Genomic DNA, 19,783 nt, shown 5'->3' on the forward strand with positions numbered 1-19,783 from the left:
CCAAACGGCAGAGTTGTGAGCTAAAAACTGGTTGTTATTTTAAGCCATCAAGGGGCAATTTGTTATGTAGTAAACACTAACTGGTAGAAGTGACCATGGGAACAGTTTCTGGTGTCCTCAGACTAGCAGGGCACAGGAACACCTAAATCTATGGAACAATGAAATGCTAATGGGAAGAAGGAGAAATCCTTGCCTAACAGCACCCTGGAGTAGGTACTATTGTACCACCATCACGAAAGAGATTCAAGGGAAATGAGGGAGCGCAGAGACAGAACAAAGGAAGGAGGGGGGTTGATCTTATACAAATATATAAATTCAAGCCTGCATCCTTAAGCCTTAATAGTACTTGCTTCTAGGGCATGGTGCCTACCCACCCACGCGTCGGCTGTCAGCATAAGCAGACTCTTGCTGCCTCAGCTTGCCTGCCTGATGGTAATGCTGTGTGGACGGGTCCGTGGTGTGGGAAGAGGCCGAGAGAATTCTCATGATGGTGTGATGGTGTTTGCAGACTGTATCTGCTTCCAGCAGCAGAAGAAGAGGTGTTGTCAACATCTCCGCGTGCCAAGAGCAGGTTGGGGTCTGTCTCCGCAGATACGCTGGTGTCTGAGGTCAGCTGACCTGGGCTAAGAAAATCCACACTTGCCACTGCCCAGGACAGAGGATGACTGTAGAGATGGCTCCTTAACCAAGAGGAGGCGGATCCAGGCCAGTGCACACTTGTGTCAGATCTGGAAATGGGTCAAAGGGAGAAGAGGTCACGTCGAATATTTGATAGAAACTTGTAGCAATATTTTCAACGGGGGCGGGGAATAAGAAGGACTGTCAGAGAAGCAATCAGAGGTAAAACTTAGAAGACAGGTCTTTAGGAGCACAGTATCAGCTCAAGTGGAAGAAAAGCTCTCTGTGAGTAGCGAGATTTATAAGCTACAAACAATGCCACTCTTATAACCAATGCTGTGTACGTACATTGATTTTCTCCTTCTCTATCTGGAAGTTCTGGGGATCTTCTCTCCATCCCTGGGGATTCGAACTTTCACAGTGTCATAGCTTTACGGTGGACATATTTTTTATTCACTGAACTAAACAATCAGTCTGACCTTTCAGGCTGGAGACATGCCCTTTATTTGGGGGAAATTTTCTTCTGTTTCTTTAATAAGCTTTCCCCATTATTTTCTCTGTTCTCTCTCTCTCTCTCCCTCTGGAACTCTCCTTTCTTCTTCCTCCTCTCTCCACTTTCAACTTCTGTCAGCCATAGCATCAATTGGCAGTTTTTGATGATTAGATTAAAACACATTCTGTTCTTCGAACATATTTTGCCTATCGGTTGATTCTGAAAACAGAACACAACACTCGTGATAGATGAATATACGAACTTTTTTCACGGAAGTGTTCACTGAACATTTTTTTCATCACTTTGCTAAAGTAATATGATTTGATTCATATTAGAAAGGAAATAGAATATGCAGAGGCTCTGCTTTTCCTGCATCCCATGGCTGCTCAGAATATTACCACATTTCGGTTTGGTTTGCATTTGAACCGACACTTTCTTAGAAACTTTGTGTTTTTTAAAAAAACATATTTATTTATTTTGAGAGAGACAGAGAGAGAGAGACAGCAGGGGAGGGGCAGAGGGAGAGGGAGAGAAAGAATCTCAAGCAGGCTCCGTGTTGTCAACACAGAGCCCAGCACAGGACCCGAACTCACAAACTGTGAGATCGCGACTTCAGGAAATGAAGAGTTGGACACGACCAACTGAGGCACTCAGGTGCCCCTCTTAGAGTTTCTACAGTTGAGGTTGCTGGAGCATGGAGAGAGACGGAATGTTTATTAGAACATGGGAATTGAAATATTAGTAACTTTTTAAAACCCTGAGAATTAATAGCCTCAAAGATTTTTCAAGAATTTTCCCTATTTGCCCATCTTGCTTCTCCTTGCAGTTAGATGACTATCTGGGTAGAAATTTGACCTGATATCCTCAACCTAATACCCAAATCTGTATGTAACTCTGGGAAACGTACACTGTCAAGTTCAGATCTCCTTTCAAATTCATGAAGAGTGCTGTGAGGCAGAATGTCTTTCAGAATCAATCTCTTCTTTGATATGAAGCATGCAAAGTATTGAAAACATAAAAGGGACAGTGTTGGGGCACGCTTCACGAATGTATTTTTCCGTGAGCCTCTCTCTTGTACATATATTGCAGACATTACCCTAAGACATTGCCAGTAATGTCGTGACGTCAACTCAGTTGGTATTCGTCTTTAGAGAAGTCTAACTAGAAGGCTTTCGTTAACACTTTAACTGTCGTTGTGATTAAGGAGGAGCGGGGAGACCAGCCTACTCTATACCATACACTGCCCTGGTGTTTTACAGATGAATATTAATTGACATAACACATATGAGTACATATTATTACTTATATTATCATATTACATTAAGATATTATTTTCTATTGGGGCGCCTGGGTGGCTCAGTCAGTTAAGCATCTGACTTCGGCTCAGGTCATGATCTCACAGTTTGTGAGTTCGAGCCCTGCGTGGGGCTCTGTGCTGACAGCTCAGAGCCTGGAGCCTGCTTCGGATTCTGCGTCTCCCTCTCTCCCCGCCCCTCCCCCACTCATGCTGTTTCTCTCTGTCTCTCAAAAATAAACATTGAAAACAAAAAAGATATTATTTTATATTTAATATACTAATATATAATATATTCACTTTTAAGGCCGGAAGAGTTAATCCACCTTGCCTTGGGGGTGAGATTGCCTCTCCTCTGCTTCTTTCTGTTAGTGATCATGGCATCTGACCCTCTTCCTGGCATGAGCCACATTCTGGAACCTTGTTCGCCATCATGTCACCCCACTCCCACTGCGACTAGTATTGATTCTTCCTCCCATCTTCTCAGCTCAGATTCGTACACCCTGAAATCTGCCACAATTCACCTCTCTCAAAAACTCGTGCTTTTCTCAGATCTGGTAGTATTGAATGTCAGCTTTCCTCTTGAATAAATGAATGTTTTTCTAAGGACCCCATATTCGCTTGACTTGAATACGAGAATATCAGAGCCTGGAGGGACCTCAAACTCAGCTAAACCGGGGGTTCCAGGCTGTGGAACCCCAGAGATTTGGACTCCCAGAGGTTCTGGAATTATTACAAGTATTGGAACCAGGGTTTACAGGTTTTTTGTTTGTTTGTTTGTTTGTTTTAATTTCTTTCACTGGGCAACAAAATCAACACCATATCACGTGTTATCCATAACTTTTTGAAATTAAGAAAAGTTTTCATACTCCAAAAATTTGAGAATCACTGGTTAACACAAGCCCCATCATTTTATAAATGAAAAAAGAAAGAAAGAAAGAAAGAAAGAAAGAAGAAAGAAAGACCCAGAAAATGACTTGATTTGTATTTAGTATTTTAGTAATACTAAATATAAATTGTATTTACAAATATAAATTTGTATTTAGCAATCTAATAAATTAGTATTATGTTGGGACCTGGGCATAATCTTTGGGCTCCCAAGTATCAACCCATTGCTCTTTCCAGTAGTCCAATCCCCCGAATGCCATAATCCTCTCAATTACATAGCAGCTCCCACAGACTCTACTGCAAGAGAGAATAAAGGGTCCTCGTCTGGCTCAGACTGAATTGTAAGAAACTTCACCCTGTACAGCAAGTATTAAGCCTTATTGAAAGGTATTACCAAAATATAACAAACAAGTATCCTTAGTGGGGTGCCTGGGTGGCTCTGTCAGTTAAGCACCTGACTCTTGATTTCAGCTCAGGTCATGATCTCCTGTTTCATGAGATCGAGCCCCAAGTTGGGCTCACACTGAGAGTGTTGAGCCTGCTTGGGATTTTCTCTATCCCTCTCTCTCTCTGCCCCTCCCTCATTGCATGCATGATCTATCTCTCTCTCTCAAAATAAATAAACAAACCTAAAAAAAAAAAAAAATGTAAGTGACCTTAGAGAACACACTAGTATTTTAAACAATTTCCCGGGGGCACCTGGGTGGTTCAGTCCAACTGACTTCAGCTCAGGTCATGATCTCACAGTTTGTGAGTTCGAGCCCCACATTGGGTTCACTGCTGTTAGCACAGAGCCTGCTTCAGATCCTCTGTCCCCCCTCCCTCTCTGCCCTTCCCACACTTGCATGCTCTCAAAAAAAATTTTTTTAATCAATTGCCCCATCTTTTTTCATATAATCTAATCTTGTGCACTGCTTCTGAGTCAATGAGAAAGCCCTAGATCCCAGGCAGTCACTGATTAAATCACATCGATAGGCTTTCTAGAAGTTTACAGCAGGGCTCTAAAAGACAGTGTCGAGACTGAATTTCTTCCTCGGGGATTTGGAATCAGAACTCTGAGAGACAGAGTCAGGCTACAGGAGGATGTTGGGCGGGAAGGAGATGATGCAGTGTTGGGGCTGGTGGACATTTTGAGGTACAGGTTCACAGTGAAAGAGAATGAAATGACAGGGAGAAGGAGAGAGAGCAAGAGTGAGACACAGGGAGAGCAGATAGACACAGGAGAGACCACAGGAGAGAGAGAGATCTGGAGACAGCTCCTTGGATTTCCAGCTCCCACTTCCTGTCAGAGGAGGCCCGACTTCCCTAGGATTCCAGAAGCTGTCTAGAACTTAAAATAAGTTCTTTATGCTCAGGCCGAGTGGAGTGGAATTTGCTCTCTGAATCAGCAGCCAGCTCTGGGAGAATAAAATCAAATCTCATGAATAAATACCTCAGAGTCTCACAGCCTGAGATATGATGGTTACTCAAGACTGCTTCACTGCTGAGGCTGCTTCATCAGAAAAATGAAGGATGAGAGCACTCAGACTTCAACCAACACTGTCCCTACACACTTCAGTGTGGATGCCTGGCACTGGTCGGGCAACTGAAATCATCTATTGCAAGACTCTCGGGACACAGCAGACCTCCACAATATACGATTCCACAGGGACCTCAGGTTAATCCCAAATATGTCTGAATTCCATTCCTGCTTAGAAGGCATTTCTTTCTAAGTACTTGAGAATAGGAAAGAAGATTCTATATAATCATTCTGGCACCTTTAATTTCAGTAAAAAATTTTCTTAATTGATTTTGAGATTTGTGTTCTATAAGGCATTGGATGTGAAACATTAGTTCTAAGGCAATTTGGAAAAAGAAGAAAGTGTCCTGTGGTGTTGAAATATATTTATCTTTTTTTTTTATTATTCTCAAGGACAAGAAATAAAAATAATAATGTGTTTCCAGTGCGATGACAGGAAGAGGCTACCAGCAAAATCCCATGATGGAAATAAAGAAGAAAGGACGGCAAAGCCAGATTATAGTTTGAGAAAGATGTGGAGGACAGATATAAAACTGGCAAGGAAAACAGGAGATTGTTCATGATCGCCAAGATTCTTCAAAGATGCAGGAGTTCTTACTAATTCCTCTAGTAGAGGTAACAGACAGAACCCACAGGGATGAACAGCATGACGCTATGACTGGAAATCTCAGGGGTACAACCCTGTTAAATTCTACCTTTGGCTGAAACAATCAGAAAAAGAAATGTGAGGGAATGAAAGAGGCAAATTGTGTCAAATGAGTTGTTGATAAGAAAATGAAAGCAAATCCATGAGAAACCTGGAAATATCTTTGAACCGATGCCCCTGTCACATACATTTTAAATTATTAAGAGATTAGTTAAATGGATTTAGAGAAATCCTGACGGTTACGTTCAGGGAACACTTGGAACACTGTATTTCAGAAAACTGTCAAAGTACGTACATTTCTTCAAGATATTAGAGGGAAAAATAAGGGCAGAGGAGCCCATGTGGACCTGATTTTCTTCTTTTCACTCTCCTTCCTAAGGAAGGCCTCCCCAGAGGGCATTATGCTAAGTGAAATAAGCCACAGACGCATTTTTGTGACGACTGCTTTAAAATTTTTGTCAGATAATCCCAGCACCTCTGTCATCTTGGTGTTGGTATCTATTGCTTGTCTTTTTTCATTTAGTCTGAGCTCTTCCCTGCCCTTGGTATAATGAGCAATTTCTTTTTCTTGGACATTTGGACTATTTTGTGATGAGACTCTGAATCTTGTTTAAACCTTCATATTGTCTGGCTTCCTCTGACACTACTTTGGCAGGGGAAGATGAGGGGACAACTTCAGACGAGATCGGGTGCGCTCAGGGTGCTATGGCCGGAGACTAGGGGACAACTTCATTACTGCCAGCTGAGGGTGAAGTTCAGGTTTTCCACTTGGCCTTTGTTGATGCCCCAGCTAGCGGGGCATGGGAGGATAGCAGTGGAGTGGGCCTCCACTGATTTCGCCCCAGCCGGGCAGAAGAGGGGGTGCCTCATTACCGCTCCTCTCATGGTCTCCACTGACATCATGGCGGGCATGTCCGGAGGGGCCTCACTACTGCTGGGCAGTGCTGAAAGTCCTGATTCTGCATGAGGCCTTCTCTGACACCATCCCAGTCGGGATGGGGAGAGGCGCCTCAGCACTTCCGGATGGAGACAGAAGTCCAGGGTGCCCAACTGGTCTCCATTGACACGACTACACAGAGGGGGCCTCGTTACCTTCGGGGGATGAAAGCCCCGGCAGAGAGGTTTGGGCTCCTTGTTAAAGCCTCACAAGGGTAGAAGTCCAGGCTTCCCTCTGGGCCTCACTGGCATGGGTGAGAGCGGGCTCCCAGATTCCTGTGCAGGGTTTGGCTGCAGGAGAGCAGCTATTGTCGATAAAGATCTCCGTCTTGTTAGGCTGCTCCCTTGGCTCCCAAGAGCAGGCTTCCGTTGGGGCTTTCGGGGGGCTACACTCATTGGCTTTTCCAGGCTGCCAGCTTCTTCAGCCCCAGCTCTGGGATAGATGAGGCAAAACAGAAAACTCAGGTAACTCAAAGCATCCTGCTCCTCTGATTCCAAGGTCCCTAGTTGATCTGCCTTCTCATCTCCACCTTTCAAAGTCTTCTTGTGTTTGTTTTATATACACTGCACAGGCTTTCAGTTGTACTCAGCGGGAAGAATAGGGAAGGCTTCATCTACTCTCCCTTCCTAAATGTGGAAGTTTTTACAAATCATTTTCCGACAGTTAGTAACGTCCCCGCCTCATAGATACCTCAAAGGGCTATCGTGAGGATTAAATGAATTAATTGGGCCTTTCGTACAGTATCGGACAAGTAGTGAGCCTTGTATTAAGTGTTCTCTCGTATTGTTATTAGATAAACAGTATAATGTGCTTGTTAAGGGAATAGATTTTGGAACCAGACTCCCCAGTGTTTAACTCCCAGCGCTTACCCTGAATGAATGCGGTAATCTTTGGGAAATTACTTAATCTCTCTGTGCCTACGCTTCCCCACTGCACATGTAATCATAATAGTTTCTTCTTCACAAGGTTATTGTGAGAATTAAAATACTTAGTATATCTAAAGCCCTTAGACGATTGCCTGGCACCAAGTAAGCTCTATTTAAGTATTAGAAACTATTCTCTTAAGCTCAAGAATGTCATTTGCTCCTCACCATGCCCTGTAAAGTAAGTAGTAAAGCATCACCATGTCCATGCAAAAAGAAACAGAAGTTCAGAGGCATCCAGTAACCTGTCCAAGGCCACAGAGCCAGCAAGTGACAGACCTAGTCTCGGCCACCGGTCTTCTGATGTCACGTCTGGGGCTCATGCCATCATATGAGCACTCCGTGAGGCTTGGTTAGGAGTGCAAGGTGAAAAACCAGCGTTCATGCTTAGAGAACATGGCAGGCAGAAAAGCACTGAAATCACACCCTGCCAGTAGGGGGTGGGAGGATAGGAACAAGGTGGAGAGAGAGACAGGGAAGAGAGTGGTTGTTGGGCTAGGTCTATGCCAAGAAATGGGTGTTGAAGAAACCACCAAGAGGATGTCTTTTTTTTTTTTTTAAGGTTTTTTTTTTTTAATTTTTGAGAGCACAACCATACACAAATGGGGGGGGGGCAGAGAGAGAGGGAGAGAGAGAATCCTAAGCAAGCCCACACTGTCAGCACGGAGCCGGACGTGAGGCTCTAACTCACGAAACCGTGAGATCATGACCTGAGCCAAACTCTTAACTGACTGAGCCACCCAGATGCCCCCGACCAAGATATTTCTGATGAAAGACTTATACCCCAAAAGGAGTTCTATCAATATCTCCTGTTCACAGTGTTTTCCTAATAGCTCACCACCCCCACTCCAGGCCAGTCAAATGCTCTTCAGGGCCAGGGGCCATGCCTTCCTCGATTCAGAATGTCTTTGAGTCTGAATCCTGAAGTGGGGCTCCCTCCTCAAGGGGTTCCCACTGCTGCCACTGCCCAACCTGTCACCTGTATCTTTCTGAGGTCTTCTACACCCAGCCTAGGCCTAGGGCCTGTGTTAAGTGCCACCAGCCTTCCTGGAGATACCAGCCCAGCCTGAGTTTGGCCCTACCTGAACCCCAAGCATTAACCATTTCTGCCGTGTTTTGAGATTTAATAAGTGCCAACTAATGTCTGGTCTTCTAGTTCCCTTGATCCACTTCATGTGTTTAATTGTGCGTAGCCAGAAAGACCATGGCTCTTGAGGGCAGTGGTTGCATCCTACAGGTTTTAATAAGGTGTGGCCTCACAGCATTTGTCATAGAACACGGTACAATGCAGTGAGTCAATTAATACTTATTCACTCTGAAAGAAAAGGTCACAACTAAGCAGAGCTGCCCCATGTGCGGAATATGGCACCCAGGGAAAATTTTTTTGCAAGGCCCTGTCTAACTAAGGACTTTGATTAAATAGTTTTACAAAATGTGTAGGCCCCTGGAAAGTATAGGAATTTATCAATAAAGATGCAGAATAATGGGAAGGAGTGGAAGAGATACTTTGGGGGTGTATTTACTATTCAGTCTGGCCAATGTCCAGGGACCATCTTTTCCTGAAAAGGTCCAGGAATCATCACTCACGTTCTTTATTGTTGGATGTGCCACTTCTGGATAATTTTTTATTTTCCACTACAGCAAAGGGTTGCAATGTTGTTATTACTCACAATGTTACGATCCTTTGGAACTTGTTTATATTGAAACCATACGAATCTCATCTCTGCACTTATTCAATGCCTTGTTATATCACTTACGCATGGTCCTGGAACACGCATCCTGTGACCTGTGATTACTGGTTTCCAATGATTGTCACAAAGTCATCATTGTGCTTCACTGATAATGGCCACAAATGCAAGTCTCACGTAGGGAGAATAGGGAATTCCAGAACATGTGAACAGTATTCCATTTGGGGGTCATATAAAATTCACAGTTTGGAATTTGATAGCATAAAGAGGGAACAGCATGTCTTCCAGATCACTCTGTCTTCTCTTGAACTCTAGGCTGAAATCACCACAATCTCGGAAAGTGACCCCTGTCCCTACTGATCACACGCCTGACTTTCACACATCCCCACCAGCCAGGATAGGCAAGGGGTCTGTGGGCCGAGTGAGTAAAGCTGTCACATTCTGTAAGAAGTGTTGGTCCCTTGCTCCAGGAGAGCAAGGGCCACCGTAGGCATAGGAGGCAAAGCAGGACACTGATCAGAAGGGCCCATCAGCCTTATTCATTCTCAAGCCATGGTCTGGAAAGCCTTTGGAGGAGCTAGGCTAGGCCACCTCCAAGGACAGTCTGACTCGAGGGCCAAGGAACCCAGGGAGAAGTGGAAGACGTGAGCCTTGCATCCCAGAGTACACAGGGTGAAGGATGGCCACAGCCTTCCTACTGCCCTTGGATATTGCCGAGCGGAAGAGGTCACAGTTGGAAAAGAACAGGCAAAGGCTAATCCACTGCATGAAGTCAAACTGTTATTACTAAATTCAATTAGAAAATAACTTTGATTTCAAAATGATTTTTACATTTTCAAAGTTATCTCTTCTTTTTACCTACAGTTGAGCTCCAACATCTAACCTGCTATGACATCGTAATGAGATTGATAACCAAGGTTCCAAGGAATGATATAATGAATTTTTCATATTATCATAGAGATTCTCCATCATAACTAAGAAAAATATGTAAAATGAGTGTCATTTTTTTTATAAGAAACATAACCCTTAAAAAATCTCTAAGGAAAAGACCTATAATTGAATTAATTTATTATTGTCACTAAACCTTATTGAATATGTTATTATTGGCTTTCTAAAAGATGATACTTCCGTTTATTGGTTAAACATAGACACAAAACCAAGAAACTTCATGAAAAATTGCTTAATTTTTTTTAAAAGTTTTTTAATTTTTTTTAATTTATTTTTGAGAGACAGAGAGACAGCATGAGTGGGAGAGGGCAGAGAGAGAGAGAGAGGGAGACCCAGAATATGAAGCAGGCTCCAGGCTCTGAGCTGTCAGCACAGAGCCCGACGTGGGGCTTGAACTCACGAGCCATGAGATCATGACCTGAGCCGAGGTCGGATGCTCAACCGACTGAGCCACCCAGGTGCCCCCAAAATTGCTTAATCTTGATTAACACTTTAGAAGAGTTAGCATATACTTTGGTCACAGAAAATTCTAATAACTTATTGAAGTAAAATCAGCCCGCCCCTAACCTGCACAATTCTAGTCTCAGAGATGGCAGAATATGGAAGCTGGAAAGATACTCATTATCTCCTAATTGAATATTGATCTAGCACTGCCATCAGTTGTTAGATTCTGAACACCTGGAAACTCATCCTGGCCTCTTTCCATCACTTGCATCTAGATTCTTTTGTTTTTATGCAAAGTCACTAAGAAATACAACAGATAAATTAACACGAAAGATTTCATCCAAATCCTTTAAATTAAGTACGGTAACACATTACATAAACGTCATATTCTGTGTTGGCTTTGCATGTCCCAGTAGGTACAGTGACATAAAAAATTAATAAATGTCACTAAGCTTCTTTGGTTTGATAGTCTCTTGGGCATATAGGTAGAAGTAACTTTTATGATGGTGCCTTCTAACACTGTAGTCCAGAGGTGGGCAAACTATAGTCCTCTCCCTGGCCTCCCACTTGGTAAATAAAGTTTTATTGGAGCACAGGCATTTTCATTCTTTTCCCTATTGTCTGAGGTACTGTCACGCCACAGTGGTAACATTGAATAGGTGCAACAGAAGCATGTGATCTGCAAAGCCTAAATGTTTACTCCCTGTTCCTCTGCAGAAATAGCCAACCTCTGCTGCAGTTAGTGGGGATACTTTGGAAATAAATGCAACAAGAAAAAATGTAATCTCCTTTCTTAAAATATCTACCCAAAGAGATCATTTGTCTTCAATAAAATAGATTCCTAGCACAGTAACACATTAGCCTTACGGTTGGTTTCCCGCTAAGTGCAGATTGCAAATGTTCACCAGCCCTTCCAAATACTTAGTATCATTACAGTGACATGTCCCCCAGCCATGGGCAATGTTCTACTCTAAGCCAGAAGTTGTCCTCAGTTTTACGTTATTCTTGCTTGATTTAAAGAATCAGACGTAATTTTATTAAGGTTAATGAAGTCCCAGAATCTCGTCAGTGGCAAAATAACCTCTCTCTGGGAGCCACATAAATATTTCAGAAGTTCGCTGCAAGCACCTAAGAGCCCGTTTTATTTTATTAGAACGTGACATTGACCCATGTTTATAAATGGATTTCTATTTCTTTAACAAATGCATTTTCGAGTACTATACTTGAGGTACAATTCCTGTGACTTTTCCAGAAAAAAAAAATGACATAAACCAGGTGTATCCGAGTGGGAAGAGGACGCCCTTTGGGCTCAGAGGGACTCGGTTCAGCTCTCAGACTTTCCTCCTCTACCGATGAGGCAGTGTGGGGCGGGCTGAGGGCTCAGTGCAAGCTGCCGCACCCCTCCTCCCCAGGTGGGATAGGTGTGATATTCCCCAGGCACCCCTGGCTCCTCAAGGACAAAGGAAAGAAAACAAATGGCCAACCGATAAGGATCACAGTCATACAGGACATGGGTCTCCATCAGTTTATAAATAACTTAGTAAGCTACAAGAAAAAGGTGATCTTGTCAATAGCCTGATCTCCAGAAACCTATACACTCCAACATCACCCCTCAATAATGATATGGGAAACAAAGGCAAGAGGAAAATGGCAGGTAAAGTTGAATTTCCTCATGGCCTGCAGCCCATCGGCGGACACTTGGGGCAAATGCAGAGTATAGAGTTTCTCCAGGAACCCCCTACCTTCCTACTGTTGATGCTTTACTAGCTTGACAATAACAAGGCGTCAGGTATCTTAGGAGTCCTCTTTGGCATATCAAAGTCCCTCTGGAGGCCTCCTTTTTGACTTTGCCTCCCCAACTCCATAGTGTAGAACCAACCATTCCTCACAACCCCAGTGCATCTCTTTCTGCCCACAAGTCCTGTCCCCGTGCTTTAATAAAATCACCTTTTTGCACCAAAGACGTTTTCAAGAATTCTTTCTTGGCCACCGGCTCCGGACCCGCCCCCCCATCACCCCCAAACCTCACCACTACTAGCATGTGATAACCCTCTGAATCTGTTTCTTATCCTTAAAGGACAGGCAATCCTTACATCATACCTACACAGGAGAGTGGTAAGGATTTTATTTGAATTTATTAAAATTTTTTTAATGTTTATTTTTGAGAGAGAGAGAGAGAGAGAGTGGGGGAGAGGCAGATCGCGAGAGAGACACAGGCTCCGAGCTGTTAGCATAGAGACCAAGGCGGGACTCAAACTCACAACCTGCAAGATCATGACCTGAGCCCAAGTTGGTCACTCAACTGACTGAGTCACCCAGGGGCCCCTAGAAGTGTGGTTAAGGACTTTAAGCAATGCATATAAAAGGCAGAGTCAGAGCCAGGCACAAAGCAGGTGTACAAGGGGCAGTTTAGTGAATGACAGTTAAGTGGATGCTAGGTTTGCATATGTCTGAACGTTTGTGTCCCCTCCATCTCCCCAAATTCATATGCTGAAATTCTAACATCTTATGTGATGGTCTGGGAGGTGGGGCCTTTGGGCGGTGCTCAGGTCATGAGGCTGGACCCCTCATGAATGGGATTAATGTTCTTATAAAACAGACCTCACAGAGTTCTGTAGCCCCTGCCACCATGCAAGGACACAGGAGAAGTCCGTGACCCAGAAGAGGGCCCTCATCTGTCCATGCTGGCACCCTGATCTCAGATTCCAGCCTCCAAAATGGTGAGAAGTACATTTTTGTTGTTTATAAGCTACCCGGTCAGTGGTATTTTTCATAGCAGCCCCAACGAACGAAGACAGTGGGCATGGCTAGTTTTCCTTTCAAATTTCCTTTTGACTTAATTAAATTTTCCTAGAGGTGAACTAGGTGCTACTTTCAGTAGTGATGCTTAAATTTATTCAGGCAAACTTTAATAAATTTAGGAAGCAATACCTTTAGTGTAAACAGTAGTCTCCAAACACAGTTTCTAGTTCCAACTAGGAAGGGGATATGGAACCAAGGGAACCCAGCAGGCTCGAGCCTGCCCAGGCATGTCCCTGATGTCAAGGACACATCTTAACCCCATTCCCGACTCCTGCAATCCTTCACCAAAGCTTGCTATCGGTCACACAGTGGCTGGAGAACTAGGGTTTGGATGATTCCCTGCAAAACTTCCATCTCAACAGCAAAGACAATAATCATCCTTACAGAGATGCCACCTAGCTGCATAGTGTTCCATCCTTTGTGGGGACTGGCGTGGAGTAGAGCACTGACAGCAAGCTGACTTGTACACCCACCTCGACAACTTCAGCTGTGTGACCTCAGACAAGGCGCTCAGTGATCTGAATCCCAGCCACTGCTACAGAGATAAAGGAGATCTTGGTGGTCTTGCCAGATCTCAAAAGCCCTCTCCATCTGTGAAATGTTACATATGCATGGACTTTAATGGACCAGGGGACTCTATGCTCATCTAGAATGTCTGCTTTCGGATTTGAGACAAGTTTCTCAGACCCTTGTACCCTGAGATGGCCCATATTTTCCATTTTTGGAATTGCTAAGATTTGGCCCTCGCAATTCTCTGGTTTCCAGAGGTATTAAACACAATAAAATAACAGTCCCACAATCACTTAGTCACCTATTCTAGAATCTTGCTAGAGGTTGGTGCATTCTAATTGGTTTACTCTTGACAGAAATCACTGTTAGCCCCTCTTTGAAAATTAGGACAATAGTCACTGATGTGGGAAACGAAGGTAAAAGAAAAAATTAAATTTCCTTACTACTTACAGCCCAATGACAAGTCCTTGATATGGGCGGAGTGACCTTCCTCTAGGAACTCAGCTACCTCGATGTTAATACTTTGCTAAGGGCAAAAGGCAATGTTAGCTTAACATTATCCCCATCTCCAAGACACAGTAAGTCTTCTTTAACATATAGAAATTCCTTTGGGAACTTCCTTTATCTCTACCTCCAAGATATATATTAGGAATCACCCTCCAAGCATATGGCCCACTGATACACATCTGAAGGGTCTCATGACGGAGGTTTTACTAAACAGTAATAAATGACCTTTTCCAAACAATAGCTAACTCCCTCAAGGCCCTGGAAACCTTGCTTCCAAAATTCCTCAGAGACTTTCACTGTCCCTAACCCTCTCCCAACTTGAAGGTATGTAATCAGTCACCTGTCACAACCCCCGTGCAGCTCTATCTGCCCACGGGTCCTGTCCCTGCACTTTAATAAAACCACCTTTTTGCACTGACGGTGTCCCAAGAATTCTTTCCTAGCAGCCGTTTCCTCTGAACCCCAACATTTTCAAATCAATCACCAGCCTCTAAGCTTTAGTGAGCTTTGCCCCTGTGCCCTTAGCTCAATCGCTCCCCTGTGCACTGCTCTGGACAGTTAGGGGCTGAGATCCTGCCGGCCATGCTTTCCTGAGCCCTTGTCCCCTGCTTCCCGTTGGATGCAGGCTCCCTGGGGAGGTACCCTGGAAGGTACAAAGAGTAGAGAACCGACTCTCTTGCCATCTTGGCTGTCAGTTTGGGTGGAAGGGGCAGCAGCAAGAGTGGCAGCAGCTACAGCAGCCGGGCCAGCGCCTGGTGGGGGACAGGGGGGTCCCACGGCTGCAGCAGTGGTCTGGCAGCTCCCAGCAAGGCCTGCTCTGGGGTGTCCACTCCTGACTCCTGAGTCACAGCGGCCCTGGCTCGGGGAGGAACTGCTTTCCTGGGGTTGCTCTTTTCAGTAACCTGATTTTTGTTTTCCCTCTTGCTCCTCCAGCCTTTCCCCCGCCCTTGGAACCAATTTTTATATTAAGTTCCCTCTGTTTGAAATATCTAAACGGTTTCTCTTTCCCTAAGTATATCCTAACGAATACTATATATAATTTGTCCGAGCTTGAATCCTTAAACTAATTGAAAGCTTCTCTATGATCTTTAATTTTGAAACCTGGAACTTGAAAAGTCTGTATCAAACAGCTGCTCATTTCACAGAATCAACCAACAGAATGTAAAAGAAAAAAAAGGTGTTCTTGTCAGACTCCAGTAAACCTCAAAAACAGGCCCAAATTATTTAATGCATTGAAAAGTGTTCATCAGTTCATCACAGTGCCTCATCATTTGCGATTTGACAATATACTGGCCATGGAAATGTTTTACTGTGACAATACTCACTATGATGAAATTCATTCTACTTTCTTTGGAGTATTTTTTTTAATCTCAGGATTATACAAAACCAACTGACAAAAATAGGCACAATAATTCCTGGGCTTTTAGTTTCGAAGTCTGTTTTCCCATCTGTTAACCAAAGTCTAGGTCTCTACAGCCAAAGTAAAATGGAGGACTGTGTAATTATCCTTTGACTCAGAGACAAATAAGAATATCAGAGTAAGGAAGGGACATCTGTGCTCATTTGACTCAACACCTGTTCAGATGTAAGATTCCTTTGAAACATCTAATAACCATGGAGTGGATATCTATGTTCTGTTTGCGTATCCTCAATGATGGGGCACTCATTACCTTGCCAGACGGCTCATTCATTTATTGGACAGCTTGAATTTCCAGGGATGTATCCCTTTTATTAAGTCCAAGGAATGAATAGGCATGACTGGAGCTTCTACTCGTGGGTCCTGGTTATTCCACTTAGATTTATAAAGACTAACCAGATACCCTATTCTGCTTGAAAGCTGTGTGGACCCATGTAGAGATAGGCATGATGTTTCTTTAAGGAAACAATTCCAGTATCAACGGAGGCACGTCAGTGAGATGGAGAAGTTCTCGGTGTCAGGACGATCCCCTGATTACAAATTGAAGGCTTACCTCTTCCCTGGAAATGAAGAAATTGAGAACACGACTGGTCTTCCTTTCACAGTTTTGATCAGGCTCCTTCAGAGAGCATAGCTCTCCACCTTCCACAAAGAGGCAGACTTTCAGAAAGGTTTTAGCCGGGAGTGAGGTCATTGTAAGCCACATTGTCTCTAAGGACCCTTCCCTTTATCCAGAAACTTAAGGGTCAACAAAGAAACCAAGAAAAACATACTTTTTTGAGAATGTGACCCAGAAATATTTATTGGAAATATTTCTGGCACGTCATTGTGCTCGTGTGAATGGTGGTGGCGGAGCAAGATGGAGACAAAAGGAGACTTAGTGAGAGATACGCTTTAGAATTTAGATGGGGGCTGAATTTTAATTGGCTTTGCACGCCATACGTAGCAACTTGACTCTTACCTTACAGCAAAGGGGAGCCTCTGGGGAATGCTAAGCATGATTGCAGTTGTACCGTAGAAAGATTTTCCTTACGGCATGGCAAAGCATGAATTTGGTGGAGACAAGATTCGTGATAGGCCAGCTAGTCAGGGGCAATAATTCAGGAAAGAAATGAGAAACAAGTGAATCATATGCTGTCGGTGGGGCTGTACAGGAATGGAATCAAGTCAAAAGGACGGAATCAGCAGGATTTAGTGACCGAATGAAGAGGATAAGGGAGAGGAAGAAACGGAACACGATTCTCAGGCTTCTAGCTTGGGCAACTGGGCAGACGGGGGAGTCACTCACATCACAAAAGAAAGGAGGGCAAGAGGAAGAGCACGATGAGGTTACTGGGGTTGATGAGTTCTATTTGGGGTATGCTAATCTGAGTGCCTCTAGATCATGACAACACAGATGTCCCACAGGAAGTTGGATAAGTGGATCTGGCCCTCAAGAAAGAGAAGGCAGGAAGTCTGGGTCTTGGAGTCGAGGGCATGTGGGTAGTAGCTCAATCCATTGACAGCATGAAATGCATTTTATCCTTGATTCATCTACCCATTAATCTATCCATGACACAAATATTTATTGTTTACTTTATACCAGCAACATGGTATGGGTAGCTGAATGTTTACGCAGCAGTGAACAGAAGACGAAGGTTCTGGCATCATGGAACTTACATTCGAGTGGGAAGGAGACCCACAATAAGAAATACAATAGCATGCAATGCCAGATATATCAGTGCTCTCAAGAAAAATACAGGACATTAAGGGAACAGAGAGTGGTAAGGGATCACAGAAGGCCTCTCTGAAGAGGTTACATCCAAGCAGAAACCTAAAGGAAGAGAGAGCACCCCATGAGAAGACAGAGGGGAGGAGTGTCCTGGATGGGCAAAGGCTATCAGACTTGTTTGAGAAACACCAGGTATCTTCCAGGAGAGTGTGCAGCATAAGAACAAAAGAGGACCAAGACCAAAGACAGAACTATGGAGCTTATCAACCTTCAAAGTGGGAACAAAGAAGGGAGACTGAGGAGGGCTGATCAGAATTATAGAAAGAAGGGGCTGAATTTTGTATTCTGTCGATTTAACACCATAGTTTGATGATTCTCTTCGTAAATATCCAGCACCCCCTATTTATAATGGTGTTTATGTGTATAGCAGTAGAATGAACCAAGAACTTACCTCTCCTTCACTTATTCTTTAGCCACAGAGGTCTTCCTATAGTTTTGTGAATGTCTGCCTCTGAGCCTTTGGTGTTCGGTTGCCTCTTGCCAGAAGTTCCGGGGAAGGGCTGAGGTGGGGACCAACTCCTCCTTCACCTTTGGCATTCCACTGGATCCTCTGGGAAGTTTCATCTGAAGCTTGGAGACAAAGATTGGTTCTTCAGTTACTCACTACTGAAGTCATTTGTTCTCCTTTGGGACTAAGTACTTGTTTGTTTAATGGTCATCTCACTGGACAGTGAACTCAAGGAGGGTGGAATGCATTTCTGTGTTGTTCACCCCATATCCCTAAAGCCTTTGCGACACCAGATACAAAGTACACGTAGAGATCGCTCTGTGTGTTCTAGCCTATGGACAGACTGTACCACTTCCTCTGATGACCAGTTACGCTCACAGCACGACCCAGAAACCCTTCATCTGTCTCTGCAAATGTGGAGAACCCTGCTTCAGTCTCACAGATCCTCAGAGCAGAAATTCAAAAGGACTATGAATTTGGTTTAGATTCAATCCAGATGATATTTGAATGTTTCCCTTTGGTCCACTACTTCTTAAGCAAAGTAAGTTCAAAAGGACTTACTGTTATTTTTCAATGTTTTATTTATGCGTGTGCGCGCTCTCTCTCAAAAAAAAAAAAAACCCTTAAAAATAATTATTAGCCACAGATATTCTACCAGCCATATGTGTTTGGGGTTTTCATTCTGGCCATTACTTTATGTCGACTGACGGTATTTGCATCACAGCAGCCTGGCACACAGCACACACTTTCTCTTTTTTCTCATTCTTTCTTTCTTTTTTTTTTTTTATTGTTTTGCAAAAAATGGCTAAAGCGATATTCAAGTGGCAGAACTTTTGTGAACAGTCAGTTTGATATTAATGCTGCTAAAACGTATCTACCCAAAAGCATTTGTTTTTTCTTCTAACCCCTGTATTTTCCAGGGGATCTTCTCAGTATAAGAATGTGAAGCTTATCTACTTAATAATGTTATGCCTACATCAAAACGTATTCTCAGAAGGACCTGGAAGTTATACAAATCAATGTCAATGGTGCAATAGTAATTATAGATATTTTCAGTTCTCTTCTGATTGTTTAACTATAGTTTCTAAGATTTAAAAAATAAAAAGTATTACTTATGTAAGAAAAATAAAATTACATTTGCAAAAATAAATAGAAGTTACCTTTGAAATATGTTTTGTACTAGATTTTAGAATGTATCCCAACTGAGCACTAGAATTATATAGTCAACAAAGACTTATATACATATTTTATATGTATAAAAAAGCCAAGGAGGTTTGATAATTAAGTACACTTATAGGATCTGTGGGATTTTATGAACTATTAAGTCCATAACCTTGAGGCTGGATTACCTTTCTGGACAGCTGGGTACTTGTCCTAACTTCACTGAATACATTCTCTGGTTTATTGGGAGGGATGGACAGGATGTTGTTATAACATTGAATTCTGCCCAGTGGAGAGCAAGGAAGTGAACACCATCTATCACACTTTGGTACCAGCATGGGCAGTAGCTGCACAAGTGATCTTCTGGCAAAGTACCAATGATCCGTGATGAAAAAGGAATTTCCATGTTACCTCCTAATTAAGACAGGATTATTATTATTTTTTTAATGTTTATTTATTTTTGAGAGAGAGGAGAGAGTGGAGAGGGGCAGTGAGAGAGAGGGACAGAGGATCAGAAGCAGGCTTTGCACTGACAGCAGAGAACCTGTCGCAGGGCTCAAACTCCCAAACCGCGAGATCATGATCTGCACCGAAGTCAGACGCTTAATGGGCTGAGCGACCCAGGGGCTCCTAGGACAGGATTATTTTTAAAGAACCAAGAAACAAGTTGCTCTGTGCTCCTCTAAGAGGTCATCTTAAGGAGCCAACAAGATCACGTGTCAGAACGCCACCCTCTAGCTGCTCAGGACAGCGTCCTGGCCCGTGGGAA

The 19,783-nt window shown here is 43.4% G+C and overlaps 1 long non-coding RNA gene across 1 annotated transcript in view; it reads right to left on the minus strand.

The window, feature by feature from the left end:
• Positions 1–245: 245 nt before the first annotated feature.
• The window catches only part of LOC132694479 (uncharacterized), a 54,961-nt gene continuing 35,423 nt past the window's right edge, over positions 246–19,783 (minus strand). The window contains exons 3-5 of the long non-coding RNA XR_013556776.2: positions 17,797–17,975; positions 16,188–16,276; positions 246–728 (exon numbers count right to left, since the gene is read on the minus strand). This is a non-coding gene — a long non-coding RNA (uncharacterized LOC132694479). The remainder of the gene's footprint in view (positions 729–16,187; positions 16,277–17,796; positions 17,976–19,783) is intronic.

The sequence above is a fragment of the Panthera onca genome, chromosome B4, assembly GCF_046562875.1.
Source record: "Panthera onca isolate mPanOnc1 chromosome B4, mPanOnc1 haplotype 2, whole genome shotgun sequence".
Classification (NCBI taxonomy): Eukaryota; Metazoa; Chordata; class Mammalia; order Carnivora; family Felidae; genus Panthera; species Panthera onca.